The sequence below is a fragment of the Anabrus simplex genome, chromosome 3 (genome assembly GCF_040414725.1).
Source record: "Anabrus simplex isolate iqAnaSimp1 chromosome 3, ASM4041472v1, whole genome shotgun sequence".
NCBI classification, from domain to species: domain Eukaryota; kingdom Metazoa; phylum Arthropoda; class Insecta; order Orthoptera; family Tettigoniidae; genus Anabrus; species Anabrus simplex.
In genome coordinates, this window is record NC_090267.1 from 56667323 (window position 1) to 56686727 (window position 19405).

The following is a 19405-nucleotide window of genomic DNA, read 5'->3' on the forward strand; positions in this document are numbered from 1 at the left end:
CCTGCCGCCTGCTTCCAGCTTCTTCTAGGAGCTTCCTTATCGCGAGCCCAGCAGTTTGCCGGTGCTATTGTTATTCTCGCTGCTGGCCCGCCCATATTGTCGCTGCTCCGACAGTATTGTCGCTCTGGTAGGCATTATTTCATTCCACCGCCCGCTCCGCCCTCTGCTTTCGTCGTCACAATATATAAAAATTAGGGAATACTAAAGATGCATTACATAATAAAATAGATCAGTATTCTGACACACAAAGAATGTTAAATCAAAATAGAAACAATGTAGTTTGAAGCGAACTCATGAATTACCTTTCTAACTGCATTCTCTTAACGCTCTTCTTGTGTTGTTTAATACTTTTCAGGCTTTTCTTTTTTACATTTTATTTTTTTAAATTTTAATAACATTCTTCACAAGACATGTCAAAGTTCAGTTCCGGTGACCGGTTCTTCACACCACTTTACTTCTAATGCAGTGATGAAACAGTTTGTTCAACAAAAGAATAAGAGTTCGAAATTCTGAGTAAAAATACACCTACTTTGACGATATTGAGTTGTTTCTCGTTTGCACAATAGTCAAATGCTGGCTGGGGCTGTACCTTAATTAAGACCACGGACGGTACCGTCCCAGTTCTAACCCTTCCCCATCCTTCCGTCGCCGGAAACTTCGATGTGTTAGTGCGGCGTTAAACCACTAGCAAAAAAATAATTGAGTACTCATTTTGTTGAAATTTTGAAGAAGAAATCGCCCCGCTTAAAAATGTCATTTCCTTCAAAGTCAACACTGCCACTGAAACCGCCCCTGTTTTCCCAGACTACTTTATATATACCTTATTATAGATATAATCTTCCAAACTGAGCAACTCCATTACTTCTTTTTATGACACAAATTTTTGTTTTGTTTTTTCAAGTATAGATAATTTGTTCCGAGTCTTACCACTTATCAAGATAACTTTCAAATATTGCAGTGAAATTCACTAACGTAAGGTCATTGGTAATTATAGTTTCAAAATGCTAAGATAATGACTTCATGATAAGCTTCACGTCACGGGACATAAGCAATAGAAAAACATAAGAGTTTCGAAAAACAAGGGAACCTTGCTAGAAAAACGTATGATCTGACAACCCTCGTTAACATTTTGTTCTAAAGATGGCCTGTTCGATTCCGGCTGAGATAGCGTGTTAAAGTGCGTCAACTCTTGTGTCTTAGCTTCCAGAACGGTAAAGAATTCCTGCGGGAAGAAATTCTGACACTTCGATGATTTTAAGACCGTTAGCATTTGGTGCTATGCCGTTATTATTAAAATTCAGAATGAATGGGATATTTGGTAAGAATGGCAGAAGAAAGGATTGTTTTCAAAAGACAGTCGGAGAAAGACAGGAATGGCAAGAATATGTTAGCAGGGTGATGTGTTGTTTGGGCGATTAGTTCATAGGCTGATTTGATGCAGCCCTCCTTGCCACCCTATCATGTGCTAACGTTTTCATTTATACATCCTACGTCTACTTAATCTATTTGTCATGTTCGTGTCTTGGTCTACTTCTACCATTCTTACCGCCTACACTTCTCTTAGAAACTACCTGAACAAGTCCTGGGAGTCTTAATGTCCTGTCATTCTATCTCTTCCTCTGGTCAAACTTAGCCCGATAACAGGGTGATGTAGAGAAAGACCCAGGAAAAATGAAGGTGAAAGTATGGAGAACTGTAGCCACTAGTGATGCAAATTCCAGTGCATCTGCTGGCACTGGTGTGCACAGTGCCAGTGCCAAGCGCGTCACCGTGCCAAAACACCGGTGCCGTGGCACTGTCAGTGCCACGATGACTACTTATTCATTGGACTCGTATAAAAACATTTATGCTTCATGTATTGACAAAAAAGGAACTACACATAGATATACCGTAATTTACATTAATATTTACATGCAAAATACTACAAAATAACCCTCAAATAAGTTTTCCACTCACATTCAAGAACAGTATTTTTTCACTTTATTCGCTGGCAGTCTGTTTCGTCTGTTGGTCAAAATTTACATACAAAATACTACAAAATAACCCTCAAATCAATTTTCCATTCACATTCAAGAACAGTATTTTTTTCAATTTATTCACTGACAGTCTGTTAGTTAAAATTTGACGAGCTTTCGAAAACACACCTTCGGCAGGCGCGGATATTGCTACAGCACACACCTTCCGGACAGCTGAATAATAAAGGTTGGGATACTGAAGCTTTCTTCCCAACCAGCATTTTAACAGATCTGCCTGCCTAGCTACTAAGGGGTCTTCCAGGTACGACGAAGCATATGCCGTTTTGAACACGTTATCATCGATCTGAACGATATACAAGATTTACAAATATCTCACACTGCTATGTACTGTTTTTTATCATCTGGACTGAAATTGCTCCACAAAGGGCTAGATTTTCGTCTGTCTGCCATTGACACGGAATTCAAGACAATCCGTAATATAACGAAAGAGAATAAAGCATAATGTGGCACGGTCCGGCAGCACTTGGTAGGACGGGGTGACCAGTAGGTACCTACTGTAGAAGCGATCTGTCCTGGCACTGGCACTGGCACTGCCATTGACACCGGCACGGATCTGAGAAGCACTGGCCTGTACGTGCCGTGCCGTTGGCAGTCACGTGGCCACACACAATAGTGCTTCGTCCGGCAACAGTGCCAGCCGCCGGTGTCCGCCATACTGTTCGATTTACTCATGGAAAAGCGGGCTGGATCGAGGTGTGTTCTTGTCCTTAATAACGGTATAAATAATGTCAATATTCACGTCACAAACCGTTTCATTCTTGTAAACGTTTTACAGACTTATTTTTATGGCAGTGCCACTGGCACTGGTTCATTTTAAATCGTGGCACCGTGCCTACCGTGCCGTCTCTGGCACCGGTGTCAAAGCACGGTGCCAGTGCATTCCTTACATCACTAGTAGCCACCGACTGAGCGGGAGCGGCTGTTAGTTGTGAACTATGCGGGCTTTCGTGATGAAGTTGTGTATTACTTTGGAACGAATTCCATATTCTTGGGTGAAGAGGCTTGCACGTGTTTGTTAATTACACTGTCCACAACGACAGCTGCCCAAACAGACACAACGTTGTAAGATTATTCATAATTTTCGTGGTGGTAATAGTGTAATCAGGTTCACTTTCTACCATTTGCTAACGTTTATTGTCTAATAAATATTGATGGTGAGAGTCCTGGTCACGTAATAATGCTGTTATCAGGATGACCAGTGTTCAGACCTGGCATTTACAGTTCTTATTTTGCTACACATTTCAGTCTCCGTAATCTTGACACTCTTATGCCGGATTTGTTCCGACATTACGACTACCTGTTATATGTTTATTCCAAGAATGTGTCCAATTCCTCGAATGAATGGTCAGCGTAGTGACTTTCTATTCAAAGGGTCCCACGTTCAGTCCCCGGACCGGGAATTTTAACCACGTCTGGTTAATTTCCCTCGCTTGGGGACTGGGCATTTGTGTTCGTCTTAATACTCATCTTCATTTACACTCAACACATCACACTACAAACCACCACAAAAACACGCGACAGTGGATACATCCCTCCACATAGGGTTGGGCGTCAGGAAGGCCACCTAGCCGTAAAGCAGGGCATAATCTAGGCCTACACATAGTGCCGATCCCATATAATTAGGTTAAGTCCAATAATAATAGAAGACATTTCTTCCGAGAATGGTGAAAGTTTACAATATTAGCAACTCTTCGGCAATATCACGTTCATGACATTAGAATTCATTGGAATAGATTTTCCAGTCAAGGCAAGCAGGCAGTGACTGAAAAGCCCTCTTTAATCTAGCCCCACACTCAGATTACAAGGGACTGTGCTGTGTACAGAAACAAAGGAAGATAAATCCCCAGACATTAGTCTCGACGTACAAACTTTCTCTCTTTAAAATGTTTAGGCCTATAGTGATTAAATAACTGGGTTAAGCTGAAGATGTTTTTCCTATCTCTTTGTTTGGATTAGGTATTCAGGACTTTTTAATTTATTTTCTTCCCTGTTTGTCTACTTTTATCAACATTCTTCTCCGGACACACATTTCGTATGCTTCCTGCCACTTTCTGCCTCGTTTAGTTACTGTCTCAGATTCACACCTTTGTAAGAGTACATTCCTGACAAAAATATGTTACTAAGTTATTCTTGAACTGAATGTTGGTGTGTTTACTGATCAGATGACCTGTTTTACTTATAAATACTATTCTCCATGCTCCACCTGTTGTTTTAGGTGATGAAACTTCCAAGAAAAGGGGAACTGGTGACTTGTAATTAAGCTTGTCGTTTGTGCACGTTTGGTCAGAACAACCTTTGTTATGTTAACATTTATCTTCATCTGTGATTCTGATAGTGTACAATAGATCACTACATTTCTAGCATTTAGAACACCTTTTTCTCTGAATCTGCAAGCACTTTCGTCCGCTGATTGAATTTTACTGTCCATTGACTTTAACTCGTGAACTTGCCTTGAAATAGCTTACTTCATAACCTCTCGAACCTGTTGTACTTCTGTATGGGCGCGAAAACCGCACGTTTCATTGGCGTGTAAAGAAAGTGTTAGAAGCAACTTGAAAGTGGATCTCACTGTCGGCAGCCCTGAAAATGGTTTTCCGTGGTTTCCCATTTCCACACCAGGCAAATGCTGGGGCTGTACCTTAATTAAGGCCACGGCCGCTTCCTTCCCACTCCTATGATTTTCCCCTCCCATCGTCGCCATAAGACCTATCTGTGTCGGTGCGACGTAAAGCAACTAGCAAAAAGAAAAGTGGATCTGGAGTAGAAGTTGAACCGAAATTAAAAGTAATATTGTAGCCCTGAGAGAAATGGGACAAAAATTGAGTCGGATTACTGAAGTTAGGAAAAAGAAACATATCGGTCACATTCTGCCTTATGATGAATTCCTCTTCAATCATCATTGAAAGAATCGGTCAGGAAGATGTCAACTTAAGAGTGTTCAAGAAGTTGCTCATGAGGATGAACTGTAAGACCTACGCAAAATTCAAGAAATAAGGTCAAGACAGTTATTTACGGTCTGGCCTTTAGAAGTGGTGTAATGACTATGTTCACTTCTATCGACCTGGAGCACGCTCTGTTTGTATATAGTGTTTCACTATCTATTTTAAACAAATAATCAACTATTCACAACTTTCATTGTGTTGACGGCCATACGGATCAAATTACCATTTACTCCGTTTAACTTACTTGGTCCACAGTTGAAGGTGATGGAATTGTCGTGGTGCCGTGTTAGTGAGACGAGCTTTAACAAGTCTCATAGCGTGGAGCTTGTACCTAAATTATAAACATCTTTCCGTTCGGATTATGGTGATTTCATTTATTTCTTATTCAGCCCTATGGACTAAAATTGTACATTGTTCCGAACTGACTTACAAGACAAGTCACTGTCAACAGAAACGAACAAGTTCAGCAGCGGATTCTTGATTATCGAGTTTGACAGAAGAGCTGAAAATAAGATAACGAAGGACACGGGGAGTGCTGGCAGTAGCATAGTGATCCAACAAGGAGAAGACAGCTATATTTTATAGCATCAGCGAACCGATACCTCATGGAGCGAGACCACCCAAGTGGAGTGGAGCGGGCGTGGCGTCGGGTATCGAGTCTAGTTCTGACGAGGTATAGTGTACGCACCATACACCGGAAAAGAGGCGGTAATCATAGCGAGAACATGGGCCATTTCAAAACTTAATATGGTCTTGAACGTACAAATTTCTCAAGAACTAATTTAGAACAGGGTCTTCCCCTAGTTTTGTATCTCTAGAAACTGAGGAGAGTATTAATTTGTTGTAAAGCAAATTAATTTGATACACCCATTTTGCATGCTACCGGAATTTTAAAGTCTTAAATATTAAACAGTGATATCCCATCCTTCATTATTTGCATTAGTGCTTATTTTATATTTCTTTACCACGTCTTTTTGATTATACAAAACAATTTCGTTGTCTTTTCGATCCGATCCACTTTTGATAGTTTGACGATGTGTGGAATTGTATCTCTCTTTTCATCTTAAGGGGAGTTTGAAAGGCCTATTCCAATGTTAAATAAGCCAAAATTATGTTCCTATATTCTTGGAACCAATTGAGATACGACTCTGAAATTTTTACAGCTGACATTTCTACATTATTTATGTGGACTGAAGTAGAATTAAAATATAGATACCAAAAGAACGAGATATATTATTTTTTAAAGATGTCATTTTTAAACAAAATATTTGCCTATGCAAACCTGTGCTGTGATTCTGCTTCAATAAGGACAGTAAGATATAACGAAACATCTCACAAAGTTTCATGTGTGTATCAGAAGTAGTTTTTCAGACACAGTAACATTAATTGTAAAAAAAGCTTGAGAAAATCAGGTTTAAAACTTGAAATTGTAAGAACTCACTCAAATTTTTAAATTGATGCTCAAAATCATCCAGCAGCATATTCAGGATTCTCTTCCTGGTACCCTTCCTTCTTTAAAACCTTTTCCTTCGGGATGCTCTTGCTACTTTGGTGTTGAACTTTAGATTCGCTGTCAAGATATTTCATTCTGAGCGATTCTCTCCCACTGTTAACATATGTGCCCCTTTCATTGTTTCTTCACACAAGAAACAACGAACTCTCTTTGATCTTGATTCATATACAGGATCTGGGGAGATAAGTACAAATAACCTTGCGAAAGGTAGCGATCAATGTCCGCAGTTCGTAATATATATACATATATATTAAGTGAAAGTAATCGAATTATTTGTAACGGTTACATTATTTAGTAATGTTTACTTTTAATTGTTACTTTTCACAAAAATGTATTTATTATTCGTAATTTACTTCTGAAAATATAATTGTAATCATTACATTGTAGTAATAGATATAGGCCTATATAACGTCGAGAGTTTGGAAACTTTGTAGCGCCAGCAGTCGCAAGGCGTCGCGCTAAGGGTATATTCCAGGATAGGACGAGCGGTCGTTCATTCACTCGCAGGTTGTCGTGGTTACTGGTTGAGATTTACATAATCTTGTACTGCGAGGTCGAGACGGTGGTGGTTATTGTTTTAAGAGGAAGTGATCATCCTCTATTAACACCAGTCAGATGGAAGATGGAAGAGATCCGACACTTTGAAAAATGAAGGTATCGGCAAAAGAAAGGGCGTCAAAATAAAAGACTCTCTAGGCCTCGCAAACCTAATACCGTCGTAGTCAGGAAAGGACACGAGTTGACCAAGGCAGGTCTAATAGGAAAAATGAAACCGAGCAGTCTGACACAAGCAAGTGGAAGCAATGACAGGCTCACCTTACGGAACTGTGATCGCCAACCCACGCTCTCTATGGTCCTCCTTTTAGTTGCCTCTCACGACAGACAGGGGTACCGTAGATGTTATTCTACCCCTACCCACAGGCGCTACGTAGTCGATAATGAAGCGGGAATAAATATGTGACGGGGAAAGCGTTAAGGAATCCCCATTTTCCTATTTGAATTAATATTTTGAATTAGTTATCCTCAAAATAATGAAAGCACGAATATGACATGCAAACTTTGCTTGGGAGCAATCATTTTGAAAGTTTGTTTAGTCTGGGGTAGTGATGATAGCCGCTAAATGTCTCTATGCTATCTTCTTCTTCCGCTTTTCCTCACACCTTGTGGGGTCGCGAGTGCGAACTGTGTTACACATGTGGTTCTGTTTCTGTTTTACGGCCGGATGCTCTTCCTGACGCCAACCCTATGTAGAGGGATGTAGGCCTAGTTACAATTGCGTGTTTCTGTGGTGGTTGTCTGGAATATGAAGAGGAGAGTGTTGGGACAAACACAGACAACCAGTTCCCGAGCCAGAGAAATTAATCACATGTGATTAAAATCCCCGTCCCGGCCGGGAATCGAACCCAAGCACCCTCTGAACCGAAGACCTCAACGCTGACCATTCAGCCAAGGAGTCGGACAAATGTCTCTATGCTGTGAAACACAAGATGGAGTTATGTGTGTCTCCTTGCAAACTTTGGTATCATTCCATCGTTACGTGAAAAACAAAAAGTCAGTGATTCCCTAAAGATGCACTTTCTGTGAAGTAATTGTAATTTGACTGATTACTTGTTGAAAAGTAATTAGTAATTGTAACTGAGTAAAAATGTTAAAGTAATTGAGCCCAGTTACTGTTTTTTGTACTTTTACCATCATCATCATCATCATCATCATCATTGTCCCTCTCCAGTCGCCCGGGTGTGGTTAACAAGCCTCCCCCACTCCTTTCTGTCCTTCCGCTTTTCCTGCTCCATTACTTCCGCCACATCCAATCCAGTTTCCCTAATGCCCTTCCATATCTGATCATCCACCTTCTTCTCGGTGTTCCAACTGGTCTCTTTCCCTTAACTTCTCTTTCCAATTCCCTTCTTGCTACCCGTTCCTTTCCCATTCTTTTTACATGTCCGAACCATCTCAGTCTTGCTTTCTGTGTCTTCTGTTCTCTGATTTTAATATTTTGAATTCTATCTTTTCTTGTCTTTTTAACCGTTGTTCTTAAAAATGTCGTTTCTGCTGCTTGGATCTTACTATCTTGTCTCTTATTAGTTACCGGCGTTTCTAGTCCGTATGTTACAATTGGTACGAAATACTGTTTATATAATGTTAATTTCGTTCTCTTGGGTACTTTGTCATGTACGTGGTTATGAGGGTGTTTAGGGGTTGTAGTAAGGATGTAAAGGAGAGTGCATATAAGTCTCTGGTAAGACCCCAACTAGAGTATGGTTCCAGTGTATGGGACCCTCACCAGGATTACCTGATTCAAGAACTGGAAAAAATCCAAAGAAAAGCAGCTCGATTTGTTCTGAGTGATTTCCGACAAAAGAGTAGCGTTACAAAAATGTTGCAATGTTTGGGTTGGGAAGAACTGAGAGAAAGAAGAAGAGCTGCTCGACTAAGTGGTATGTTCCGAGCTGTCAGCGGAGAATGGCGTGGAATGACATTAGTAGACGAATAAGTTTGAATGGCGTTTATAAAAGTAGGAAAGATCACAATATGAAGATAAAGTTGGAATTCAAGAGGACAAACTGGGGCAAATATTCATTTATAGGAAGGGGAGTTAGGGATTGGAATAACTTACCAGGGGAGATGTTCAATAAATTTCCATTTTCTTTGAAATCATTTAGGAAAAGGCTAGAAAAGCAACAGATAGGGAATCTGCCACCTGGGCGACTGCCCTAAATGCAGATCAGTATTGATTGATTGAGCTTTTCCAAATCCAAAAATACGAAGCTGATTGTTTTGTAGATATTTTTCCATTATCGTTCGCACTGTAAATATCAAGTCTATTATTGATCTAATCAGTCTAAAGCCATATTGTTCTTCCTCTGTGTTTCTATTGTATCCCTTAGTCTTTTGTCTATGACTTTCTCCATTATTTTAGCCCATGTGATAATAGGGTTATACCATTATAATTTTCATATTTCTTCCAATTTTTTTTTGAACAATGGCACAATGCTTTCTTGTTGCCAATCTTCAGGTATCCTTTCATCCGTCCATATGGCATTGAGGGCTAGGTATAGGCACTCTAGTCCAATGCTTCCTGCTGCCTTAATCATATCAACATTGAATTCGTCTTTTCCACTTGCTTTACCTTTGGTCATTGCTTTCACTGCCCTTTCAAGTTCCAATCATATTATGGGTTCTCTTCTTTTTCTCCATCTATTATTTCCATTTTCTTATCTCCTTCTTCCTCCGAGCAGTCATCCTCATTATAAAGGTTTTTAAATACTTTGCCATCACCTTCTAAAGACCCTTTTCATCATGTACTATCGATCCATCTTCTCTCTCTAATGCCTTGATGTTTTCTCGATTTATTCTCTTCGATTTTATTACTCTGTGCAATAGTTTCTGATTTCCTCGACTATCTTGCTCAGTTTTGTTGGTAAACTCTCCCCAACATTGCTCCTTTTCTTCCTTGATACTCCTCTTTTCTTGTAGTTTCAATCTTTTGTATTCCACATGTAACCTTTCTATCTTATTCTCATCCCTCTGATATGTTTTTTGTTTTTCCTTATCCATTTCTTTCTTCACCTTGATCCTTTCTTTTAGTTCGTTTTTTTTATTTTGTCTGGCCACCGCCATGTCTCCTTTCTTTTTACCTTTGCTGTTGTTTTCCGGCATACCTCAGTTGCTGCTTCCACAAATATCTGTTTTAAATTTTCCCACTCTTCTTCTCCACTTCGTATTTCCGTGTTAGGCAACTTCTTTTTTATCCAATCTTGGAATGACATTCTTTTATCCTCCTCCTCCAGTTCCCAAATCCTGATCTTTGGTTCCTTCTTCAGTACAGTTTTAGGGATTTTTAGTTGTTTTAAAAATCGGTCTGATATTACAAAATAGATGAGTGTTCCATACTGTCCATTCCAACTATATCGGTTGATCTTATGGCTATTCCTCTTCATAAACCATGTGTTCTTTATTATCAGGTTATTTCTGATACTATAGTCCAACAGTTTCTCTCCATATTCATTTCTGTCGCCATACCCATGTCGGGCCAAAACATTATTATACCCTATTCTTTTCTCATCGCTGTATATATTTCATATAGCGAATGGTTTGTCCGAGGGAGGTGTGTTTGATGTTTGTGACTGCGTTTGCCCGTCGGTTTATACCAACCGCCGTGCTGTGCCAGCGTAAGGTGTAAAAGAAGGGATTCTAAGACATCACAAACCACGTCCCACTAACTACTTTTACGGTTTTCGGAGACTCTGAGGTGCCGGAATTTAGTCTCGCGGGAGTTATTTTACGTGCCATTAAATCTACCGACACGAGGCTGACGTATTTGAGCAGCTTCAAATACCACCGTACTGAGCCAGGATCGAACCTGCCAAGTTGGGGTCAGAAAGCCAGCGCCTCAACCGTCTGAGCCACTCAGCCCGGCACAGTCCGTTGTTGTTACTGCATCAGTTGTATTTCATATTACTTCCTCTTCATTTGCTCCAAGAGTTAATTTTAGCTTTCTGTATTTGCTATGACATCCGGAGCTGTAAGTAATTTATAAAGAAAGCCTCTATTCTAATTTCATATACCAAACGAGATGGGGCGAATTTAAGGTATATTGCTTTGACCCTGTATAATTCTTTCAAATCATGCATGTTGAGATAGTCTCAAATAAGTGTTAAGAGAGATCCATAGCTTGAATCAAAGCGATAAACATCAGGCACATAAATCAGATTTCATTAGAAACAGCATTCAGAGTGAACATAGCACCCGTGTTTACCTACGGATTAACACTTGTTTAGCCAATATTTGTGCGAGTGTTACGATGGTGCCTTACAATCGGATCCAGTGCGACGTTCCCACTACTAGTTTCAACTCCAGTAAAGAGACTACACAGGTGAAATTTAAGTGAATGGCTATAAAGAGAACCTATGGCAACCAAGAAGAGCCAGATGATTGAAAATGCTTGGTGGTGATTGTTCTTTCATGGGAGAAAATGTAGGATTATCAGTTGCCGGAATGATTGTGGTGTTTCTTCCTGTAGAAACTGAAGATTATATTGTCTTCACTATACTGTCTTTTTGGTGTGGGACTTAAACTTGTGCAGTCTCTTTACTGGAGTTGAGACTAGTAGTGGGAACGTCGCCCTGAATCTGAATGTAAGGCACCACCTTAACACTCGTCTGGAATATTTGATTAAGGGAAAACCCATCGTAGGACGGCTGCCTTGAATGAGGATGGAGCGAAATCTTTGTGCTCCTACTTCACTCACGGGGCATGTTTGCTAGCTTGCAACTAAATGACCGGTACCGCGTTGTCAACTACTTGATAGGAATTCAGTTCCCAAGACTGTAAATTAAACTGTTAACCTAAAGTAATAATACTGAAAAATCCTGGGTTCGGTGGAAAGTATAGCATTGTGAAAATTATAAAGTAATAATGAATTCTATCAGAATATAGAAAAGGAGACTTATTTTTGGGCATATCTTTAGGAAGGATGGAAACATATTTTCAAAAAAAAAAAAACTCAAATGCGTTAGGGAGAAAAGGTCGGTCAACAACCTGGATTGAAGAGGTCAAGAAAAGGTTCAGGACGAAATACAATAATATAAGAGAAGAAGAGATCAATAAATAGGTATTTTTAGAAATAAAATGTTAAATATGGAAGGATTCGAAGGCAAAAGAGAAAATAACACTGATGCAAAGTTGTCTGAGGAGAGAAGTAACAGCGGACCTCTACTCATTAACTGACAAGTTCACTGATGCTGTACGCAAAAGACGCCTGAAATTATATGGCCATATCTATTGAACGGACAGCGACATACTCACCAAAAGATTATTTAAAGTATTCAACTCAAAGAAGGTCAAAATAAACTGGCTAGAAGCAATTAAGGCGGACTTCCAAAAAATGAATATCACGTACGACATCATAGAAGATCGTGGAGCGTTTATTACGATAGTAGCCACGTACGAATTCGTGGAGAACCTAAGAAGAAAACTGTTAGGAAGTGGTCCACGGAACGCAAGATGCAACACAGTGCATTAATGAAGAGATTTTGGGAGGATAAGAAGGCGAAAACTATCAGGACAACGAACAAGTGCAAACGCGATCTTTGAATGGGCATAACGTGGAGAATAGTGTTGTATGTGGTGTGTGAGTTCAAAGAATGTTGGGGACAGTACAAATACCCAATCCCCGAGCCAGGGGAAACGGGTGAAATAATCATGTAAGGTTAAACTCTTTGATCCGGCCGGGGATCGAATCCGGGACCCTTTAAACCGAAGGCGACTATGCTGACCATTGAGCCAAGGAGTCTGACGAGAGAAAGAAGGAACACATTGAGAGGATAGGGTATTGGAAAGGAGAGAAGAGGAAACATCCAAGGAACTGAAATTGGCAGCCTAGCACGTGGTAAGGGGAAGAGGAGGAGGAGGAGGAGGAGGAGGAGGAGGAGGAGGAGGAGGAGGAGGAGGAGAAGATAAACAGTGTGCAACTCCGTGTAGTTAATGTGGTGGGTTTCTTGTCCTCTGCACAACTGCTTGATATCTGGCTGAATTTGGATTTGTAGTAGTCGAAGAGCGGCTTACAAAGTAACCTTACTTCACTACGCTATCATAGTTAAAACTGAGTTTAGGAATAACTGGCTTTGAGAACCACGGTGAGGACTTTGAAATGTTGCACTTTGCTTTAGTAAAATAATTATACTGACCAGTCGTTTGGATGGCCACTTCATTGGGGAACCGAAGGCAGGAAGAGAAACATGGCCCGCCTTTTGACTAAACAACAAATGCTGTGAAATTATAGTGATCACAAGTCTGGACGTCAGAGGTAAACTGTCGTAAGTGCAGAAACGACGATTTTGAAGTTTGTTATCGTATGTGACTTGTTTTGGTCGAGTCTTCTTATGGGTACACTATTGTGTGTTTCGCATACTATCGTATGTGCAAGGAGATTCCTTCGATGAACAATCGTATTGGCTCTTACGATAGTTCTCCACGGTCAGAAACTGTCTATTCGACGTGCCTTAAAGGAAATAAATATGCGGCTCAGCAGCTTCTTTTTCCCTCTCCTGTAAAAGTAGACGTCCAGAAGTCTCATGCGTTATGAACATACACTTACCAATTGTGTGGTGAGTCATATTTAAAAATAGAATATGTTTATTAATATGAAAATCGCTGTCCAGTTACAGCGAAATAGATAAATATTTGAGCAAGTGTTTGTAACATATGTTTGCAAAAATTTCCCTTACAAAAATGCTTCCATGTGAATGTTGTTACCAGAAATTAATGTAATTTTGCACTAATTGGGAAGGCATTTATTTGAAAAAAGATAAATCAGGTTCCTAGTTCTTCCTGTGCATTGAAGGAACAAGTTCATTTCCAGTTTGTACATCGAACAGAAAATTGATCTATTGTATATCTGAGCATCTTGGAGTGTTGTGGATGATGACGAGAAAAATTCAAGACCCCCTAGATTCTTCTAAAATGATATAATGAAGAAAGTCATTGTTTTCTCGAAAAGCATTGAAAAGTGTCTAGCCTCTGTCTTCGAGATCACATATTCGAGACCCCGTGGTCCGCGTTTAGACAGTCATTGACTAAGGTAAACACGCGTTAACAGAGATTAGTATGCAGTATTGTGTAACACTGTAGTATGCTTATAGTGCCAAAGAGCCTCCTGAAAACTGTTTTAATGTTGAAATAGTGTTAAGTGGTTCTTCTTTTGGTTAGTACTGAGGTATAGAGAGCTGTTTCAGTATTATATACAGTTCTTCAGTTGGTGCTGACGTATGGACAGTGGTTTTAGTCATTTATGCTGATTGGTTAGTGCTGAAGTACGGACAGCAGTCTGGTTAGTGTTTTATGCTGTTTGGTTAGTGCTGAGCTATAGACAGCCCACCCGCTGTGAAGAACTCCACCTCCAACAGCTCGAGCCGGCGGCCAGCTTCGTTTTGCATTTGAAAAGCAACTCGAAAATGAAAGATAGTCATTACTCGCTTGTTAGGGCGAGCTGATATAATAGGTATACTCACTGCCAGGGCGGTTGGGCGAGGGTCATTCATCACGCCGGGACTTTCTCGCCACCGGGCACGTGGTGCGTGAACAACCCCACAATCAGCGACCAACGGACTGCTGTCATTGAATGATGTTTGGAAGGTCCCGAATCGGTCTTCATCTGTCCGACTGGGCTTTCTACACTTCACATTTAGAAACACAAGAAGTCTCGATGCTAGTATGGGTCGACAGTTCTGATTGTCCTCCGTTCTCACATTTATTCTTATCATCTTCTGTACTTCATTTACTAAGTTATGTCTTTCTCTCGCCCATCTTTCTGAATCACACCCTTACAGCATGCTTTGTAGCATAGACATTTCTGTCCGAATGCTGATTTACTGGCGTGAAAAATACGCAGTAATCCTCATAACTACAATAGAAACGCAAACGAGGTGAGTAGGTTGACATAGACTTAGACGTAACATTTGTGATAAGCACAATCTCAATATCAGTTCTTGGCAGACTTTATACCATAAACATCATCATCCGCTTCATTTATTTTTTGTGAAATATTTTGTAATCTCTCTTCTGGTTTTATTGATAAGTACCTGTATCACAGTTCCCATTAGCAGTAGAGGAGAATTTTCCTTTCTATTTAACGCATGCTCTTCTGTACTTAAAAGATTTGATCATATGTGAGAAATGTACTCCTAATTACTATCATTATATGAACTGCTATCTTCATGTTAAATTCTCTTTTGTTACAGGTGAGTACGACTGCTGAGCCATCTGCTGGTTTGATCGATAAGTACCTGCACCATAGTTACCGTTAATAGTAGAGGATAAAATTGTAACGAACTAATTCATGTTCCTATACACGTATACTTACGAGAAAACATAGTTATTTAAAATATGCAAATCGCGCGGAAGAGCACAATAAATAGTAATGTTGCATATTAGGCTACGAGTTACTCTAGCAGCGTACAACATTTAGCAAAAATCATTATTTATTTATTTATTTATTTATTTATTTATTTATTTATTTATTTATTTATTTATTTATTTATTTATTTATTTATTTATTTATTTATTTATTTATTTATTTTTGTATCTTTATTAAGTAGCGGCCTATACTGCTAATAATAAGAGTTGGTGTCTGACATTTCTTAGAGGGAGGTCCGTTTACTGCCTGCCGAGGCGGGATAAAGGGAGTGGCTGTGTGGTTGCCATGGAAACGAGGGTGGGGCGACTGCGGTTGCCATGGAGATAAAACTTCAGGGCAGCTCGTCTTTCTGGGAGTTGCCAAACCTCTCACTGTCACTGATAAGAACCTGATTGTATAAGAGTGATCGCAAATGGGACGACACCGCCTGGCCAGGTAGTCTACAGCAGATCACAGCGGTCAGAATGAAGGAGGGAACAAGTGAGCCGGAAGCGAGGGGTAAGAGCATGTAGAAAGGAATGCTGAAATGTGGCAACATCGTGAAATGGCACGTGCAGCGCTCCTCCCTCCAACCTTACCTGTCAGACGCCAACTTTAGTTAAGTCTAGTATAGGTTGGCCTATCACGTCTTATTATGTCAGCAAGGTGGCCGCTGTACGATTCCTGGCCATTGCATGTAGGAGTTGTGAAATCAAAACGACAATACCATGGACTTGGGGTTGCACATAAAATTTGTGATGGTTACGATATCAACGGTTCTCTGAATATAGTAATTTGTTGGCTGTACTCAAGATAACAACAGTAGCTTAAATCGGGCTGTGATCATGGTATTAACAAATCTTTTTTGATGAAACATCTGTCATTACTGAGCAGAAACGCTTCACATCTCGAGTCATTCCCGAGATGACCGAAATAGCTATACACCCAAATAAGTTTAACCAAGGTAACGGCTATACACTGAACAGGTCATGGCTGCCCTCCATAGTTAGGTCTTCAACATCGTCTTTCTCGTTCGCTGCGGAGGCCCTGGAATGAACTACTCAAAATGAAAAATGAAATGGTCTGTCCATCTCGAGTTTAGTTGTTACAGGGTGACAGTTGCTATGTAATGATTAAAAGGGGAGTTCCTCAAGGTAGTATTATTGGACCTTTTTGCTGTCTTATATATGAAAATTATATGAGTAGAGAACTGGAATAAGAGATTGCGGATGAAGTTACACTGTTGAGAGTAATGATTGTGAGAGACTACAAAAAGACCTCGACTACGTTGTGAGATGAGCAGCAGGCAGTGGTAACGTGGTAGACGGGGTGAAAAGTCAGGTTGTGAGTTTCACCAGGAGAAAATGTCCTCTCACTTTTAATTACTGTGTTGATGGGGAAAGATATCCAATGGGGTAATCACATAAATGGGATTCTAAATAAAGGTTTTCAGATCTCTTCACGTGGTTATGAGGGTATTTGGGGTTGTAGTAAGGTTGTAAAAGATGGCATATAAGTCACTGGTTAGACCATACGTAGATTATGATTCCAGTGTATGCCTGTGATACCCTCACTAGGATTACTTGATTCGAGATCTGAAAATGATCCAAAGGAACACAGTACGGTTTGTGCTGGGTGATTTCTGACAAAAGAGTAGTGTTACGGCAACGTTGCAATTTCTAGGCTGAGGAGACTTGCGAGTACAGAGACGAAGCGCGATGTTCCGACCTGTCTGTGAAGGAATGGCGTGGAGTGATACTGCTGGACGTAAAAGGTTGAGTGGCATTTTGTAAGGTATGAATACATTATGAATATAAAGTTGGAATTCAAGAGCACAAATTGGTGTAAATGTTCATTTATAGGAAGAGCTGTTACGAAGAGAGAAAAGCAAGAGAAATGAAATGATTATTGTTGAACATTTTTTTGTATTTCGACCAACAACTGTGTATAATTAATCCCCTACGATGTCCGGCTTTCTCCAAAAACCATTTTCCTTGTAACGGAATTTTAATGTACCTTCATTCGACTGGACTGTGGGCCAAAGTTCACCTCGCTAACTGATTTCCCCGAACATGGTCCTGGGCTTGTTCGCACATGGCCACTTAACCTCTAACCTGGGCCCCACGCGTTGTCGTTATCTATCACTGCCAGCTTCCGGGCGGCGAAAACTCGTTGTAGACTTTCTTGCGAGAAATTTAAGAATTAGGAACCATTCTTTTTAGAAAGTGTCTGAAGCAATTTTATCCCTTACAATCTCCGGCCTCGAATAAGCAGCAGTGAAAGAGGCGAACACGGGTAATTCTGTCTACCTTCTAATCCTTCGTCTAAGTTTACAGTACAGTCTTTGAAATGGCATGTTCCTATTCGAGGACTTCTCTACTCCTGTCTTTTTGATAACATAGAACCATATATCAGAATGTTTCGGAATTAGAATAATTCATCATAATGACCAAAAAATGCCACATACGTTTGTCCCAAAACTTTCGAAAGAACCGTAAATATATGTTACCAAATGCTGTCAAACGCATACTTATCCCAGATGTAATTTCATTGTGTGGAATAGTAATCGTAATTGGTCTCTATAGGTAATGATGTTGATCGTTTCCGTGAATATGTTATAAATGTCGATTACATGTAAGGCAATATTTTTTAAGGCTCTTACTCGTTTTGTATCTTCTCAGGAGGCTATATTTCTTAAAAGTTAATTATTCAACCTCTGGGAGAAAATTCAGGTTTGATTGAGTTTAAAAAACTTGTGGTTACGGCTCGCAGTATAATCACATAAGCTTATAAGAATATTTTCAATTTACATTCTCTTGCACGTTAACTATCATAAAATTTAAATATACTTTCACAGAACTACCTTTCTTCATAACTGGTACTAGTGATTACGAAGAAATTTTTTACCGAGAGTCTTTGCCTGTGACGTTGCAGACAATTCTTAAGTCGATCTCCTAATCAGTAATTCAGTGATCAGGATTTTTGACATATTCGGAAATATTCAAAGCACTTGTAGGCCTACACGGTAAACATTAATATTGTACCAGCTGAAAATGGCGTAGGCTGTTGTTTCACCCGTTCATTGAAGTCTCCGTGAGATTGCGTTGGTTACACTTGCGTTGTCAAAATCAAAAAGTGTTGGAGTACAGCATATGTTTGTGTTGCATGACCTGTCATTTATAACATTTACAATGCACATGATACTGTAAGTCGATTAAAAGTTAATTGAACTATAACCCTGTGAATTATCTCCTTTAGCTAATGTCCGTCCATACCAACATAATATATTTTATGGAGGTTAATCATTATTGTTATTAAAAGCGGTCTATAATACAGAACATCGGTTCCACGGGTAGTGCGTGGGAGGATTCACTTAAGTCAAATTAAGACTGTTGACCGGTTCGAGTCCATATGCCTTTTCTCTGCTCATTTTCCGACATAGTTAAGAATGAGAAAACTCCATGTCGTATTTTCACCATATGCTATGCTTATTGCAATGGAGCTAGCCGGTTAATGTATTTCAAATGTATTTCTTTAAACGGAAAAATTAATATTATGAATCATCGCTTGATGCTAGTGTATATTTTATGTTTAACACTAGGTGTCAGCTGTAATGTTATTCTGCTCTTCGTGTTGTTTGCAATGATAATTTTAGTGCTCCGTTCTTCAGTTCTTTTTTTTTTCTTTTGTGGTACCAGGGTTAGTATTATCTCAAGTGCTGCTGTCTTATTACTCAGGCGTTTTATTCATTTTCCCTCCTGTTAGATTTATGTAGCACTTGATTGATGTAGGCATAATAGAGCGTTGTGCAAGGTACTCATTAACATGGCTTCGTGTTTCTTTTGTTTTTGGGTGTGTTGGGCCCCCGTCACTCAGACGCGCTTGGCGGAGGGTGAATATGTTTACTGTAAAAGTTTTGGAAACTACAACCTTTAAGGAAGTGGTGTATTCAAATAAAGGAGTGCTGTTTTATGATGATGACACAACCTCAGAATACACCAGGTTCATTAGTAAATGG